Below are 4,402 nucleotides of genomic sequence, written 5' to 3'. Positions count from 1 at the left end.
TTCTGCTAGTTGCCAGAAGAACGCCTCGTCCGACCCGCTGCCCCACCAGCCTGCCCCCCCCCCCACTTGAGGGCCACGGTCAGGTGTCATCATGTCTCCTGGTCACTCGTCTCCTTGCCAAGGCCTCTAGCACCTGCTGCCCTCTCCGACAGTTGGGGCAGCTCTATGTATTTTGCTGCCCCAAGCACACCCGCTGGTAACGCGGATTCGGTGGCATGCCTGTGGGAGGTCTGCCGGTTCCGCACCTTCAGTGTATCCGCCTCGGGACCAGCGGACCTCCCACAGGCATGCCGCCGAAAGCAGCCTGACGGCGACCGGCAGGCCGCCCCAGGCGTGCACTGGTGCCTGGAGCCACCCCTGCAGGCAGTGCTACGCCTTGCAGGGCAGAACTTCCCCAGCCCTCTCTGTACAGACCCCAGCTGAACGGGTTGCTTGGGGCCCGTTGCCCTTTCACTTGCCCTCCCTGAGACCACCTTCCTCCGCACCCCCCACCATTACTTCCAGTGCTCACAGGGGAAAGTCAGGAGCCTGCTGGGGCCTCCTGGTTCTAATCCGCTGTAGCACCAGAATCAGCTGGCTTGGCCTCTTCCCTGTTACAGCCCCTTTTGCAGGCATCCAAGCTCCTCTTGATAATAGAGAGGTTGGGCAGCTCTTAAAGTGAGGAGGTGGAACGAGCAGCGCTGGGACCTGCCAGACCATCTCCAAGCTCCATTCAGAGAGTGCTTTGCAGAACAGGGCTTGAAAACTTCTCCTCTAATATACACTCTACAGAGAGGCAAGCTTGGCCTGTTAGGAGCACTGGAGTCTGTTCTAAAGCTGATATTAATTGAAAAGGACTGCTGAATTTCTCTTGTTTGCAGTAATTTAAATCCTATTGAGTCTTTGCTTCTAACAAAGTTAGCTTGATTAGGGACACTGCTGTAAGCTGTATGAAGTAGTCCCACTTATTATTCGAGTCATGAGTATTCTCCCTTTTTTTTCATAGCTTTGAATGGCAGTGATGGGAAGTAAAACAAACAAAAAAATAGTCTAGTAATTTTTAACCAGTAAGTGAGTCAGTGTGGCGGAGTGATTCCTAAAGAGAAATTACAATCCACTGGTGAGTTGTGGCTATACCACAGTCTGTAGTACTCGAAATGATGTATAATTTCCACTTTTAGAATTTTCTCTATCTCATTTGATTATATCAAGTAAGAACAGGCTATGGAACAAACCCTGGATATGAAGCAGTCACATGGCGGGGGGGGGGGGGTCTTCACTGGAGCCACAGTTGTACTTACTGCTTGACTTTGCTTAATCCATGCATGCAGAATCATGAAGGAGATGCCTAAAACTAAAACAAGTTAGTTGTATTTTAGTCCAGCTAGTTCCTTCATCTACAGTCACTTACTGCAACACAGTCAAACATCATGCAATAAAAATTAAACACCTAGAAAAAACAAACCAGGTACTTACTATAGAGAATGAACCCAACAGTTCTCAGGCAAACATATCAAGCACAAAGGGATCAAATACCCAACTAATAAGAGGATTTGGGGGGCAATTATGGTAGCAGCTACAAAAGCAAAGGGGGGGGAGGAACCCAAAATTCAGACATGAAATAAATAGGCCGGGGGGTGGGAATCCAAAAATTTGCAGTATGTCTTAAAGTCAGCTGTGGAGGAAGGTGGGTGGGGGGTGGGGTTACTCCTGCAAACGTCCATCAGATGAGAGTAGATGGCTAAAACTTTGTATTTATTTCCTGGCTTTGTACTTATTGTCTCTGGGTACATATACAAATGTTTAAAAAGTAGTTTACTAGAAATAGGTTACAAATCAGAGAAACACCATCAATGCAATTGGGCCCAAACCCACTCATGGAAAAATATATGAACTTTACACTGCACTCTGAAGGATAGGCTACCTACTGAACTAGCGAGGGGGCAGATTCAAAAGGCGAGGTCCTCCTATTAGAAACAATGTGCAACCTATCACCCACATGCTCCTGTATAAGGACTGTTAGCTAAAGTGTATCAGTTGATCATATACCTCATATGCAAACCATGTAGTTCTTTAAAGATCAGTAGCAGTACCTTGTATTGCCCCCAGATATGAACAAGTAAGCTAATCCATTCCTTATATCAAGACCCACTAAGCAGATGACCTGCTACATTCTGTATCAGTTCAGTTGTAGCCTGTGACTTGTCTTCAAGGGTAGCACTATAATAATCCAATGTGGAGATTAAAGTGGCAAGATCCAAATCAAAGAGAAATTGAGCTAAAATAGATTAAAAATGGCACTCCTACCCACTGCTACCTAGTGGGACTCAGGGAATTCCCCTACTCATAGGGGCAGAATCCAACACCTCCATATGGCTGCTCCTTCAGCCAAACTGCATGATCTCTCTTTCACTGGATTGAGCTTCAGCCTGCTTGCTTCATTTTGGCAAGGCACTTGGGAAACCAGACAACTCACATTTGGTTCAATTACAGAAATTCAGATCTTTATGCAACCTGGACAATGGCCACCCAGCTCAAAGTATCTTACATACATGCTGAAATGGGGGGAGGGCAGCATGCCAGAATAACTACAGAACTTCACAATAAAATTTATGAACGGCATTACATGGTGGAGTTGTCTGCAGTAGCAGAGGACTGGGCCATCAGGTCCTATATCTTTATGTTCCTATGTAATCCCTGGGGGGGAGGGGCCTGATGGGTAATTAGCTGTCACTATTCTCTGGACTTTTTCTAATGGGTAGAAACAGACACTATTCAAATGCAATTCTGTGCTTTCTTGCCAGGGGTCATAGATGACTCAACAAAATCTCATAGTCAGTGTTATCAAGGGATGCTGTCACAGGAATTAACTTGACTGTTGACCATTGCTAGTAGACCAATGACAAAGGGTAGCTTGATCTCCATGAGCCTGAAACCCAACTGACAGAGACCAAGGAAATCCAAGGATTCCAGATATGCCAGAACTGTCTTGCCACCACCTTTGCAATTACCTTGCCAATAGAGGTCAGATTATAGAAGTGGTACATATGGTTCTATACTACTGCTAAGACTGAATTGTTTCAATTTTTGTACGGAAAGTCGAGTGTGGATCAGAAAACTGGCATGGCAGCTTCTTTTCTATTATCCTAAAGAACAAGTGAGCAACTGTTGCAACCTCTGGATCAGTTTCAAAGGAATCCCAATTAGTAGATCATTATAAGTGTCTTAAATTTGTGCTTAGATGAGAGACTTTTTGCTACTCAGTAAGAAAGCACTTATAACTTGCCAGATTTAAGTATAGTCAAAACTTTTATATGGATTCAGATAGAGTGGAAATCTAGAGTGAGGCCAAATCTAGTTGTAGTCAGAAAGGAAGTGCCCACTAAATCTAAGCACAATAAACGTAAGGATTTGCATCCTGCTGTGTCCAGGTACTATTAGTAAATCCACCCCCGGAAAACTTTGATTTTGCTACTCTGTTCTTAGATATGGCTTTATTCACAACTCACTCAAAATCTTCCAAAACCTTTGAAATGATTAGTCAACTTGCTGTGGGAGGAGTTTTCCCCAGGAATTGAAATTATAGGTGGGGCGTTCAAAAACCACTAAATTGGTAACACTAGACTTGACCACTAAAGGGAGGATGGGGGAGTTCACGGGAGGTATAGGGAAGTATTTAGTCTTGATGCACATGAAAGTTACATCTGTTAACATCAAGTGAAAGTCATATGTACATGGCAAGGAAAGAATATACCTATGGTGAGACAACTTTAGATAGTATTGGTATATAAAATGATTTTTCTCCTAAAGGCACTCAGTATTGAGATCTCAACATCATTTTAAAATTATATTTTCAAAATGAACTGCAAAGCGTTTCTAACAGAAATTGTTTCTAAATGAGTGATAAACCAAACATATAAAAGAGACAAAATTACAATAAATTTCTACACCACATCAAAAAAAAAAAAATCACTTTCTTACTACACTTTCACTTACCTAACAGGTTTCAGGCTAAGATTAATGTTTCACATGAAATAGATAAACTAAGCAGGGAACATGTAGATCTTAAAATCATGCTTTATTTAAAAAGATAAGCAAAGGCTCAGTGGGAAAGGAGATGAGCATCTTCAAAAATAAATTATATTAAAACATGGAGCATCTCCATTATATTGCATTTAGAAACAAGAAGGCAGATGCTGAGCCTTCCCCTCCCCATTGAACTAGATTTCATTTATGTTCACTCTGATTTACTCAGAACAGCCCTAACTAGAGCACATTCTTCTTATTTGAGGCATGTTAACAGCATTACATTTTCTCTGATGGCTAAAGGAAGAAAAGCTGCAGCTGCTGCAGGAACAGACAGCACACAGCCCTGCTCTGCTGTCACCCAGAGCTTTCACAATGAACAAGACAGAACACTGAG

This window comes from Trachemys scripta, chromosome 11, assembly GCF_013100865.1.
Source record: "Trachemys scripta elegans isolate TJP31775 chromosome 11, CAS_Tse_1.0, whole genome shotgun sequence".
Lineage (NCBI taxonomy): Eukaryota > Metazoa > Chordata > Testudines > Emydidae > Trachemys > Trachemys scripta.
This window is presented reverse-complemented; position numbering follows the sequence as displayed.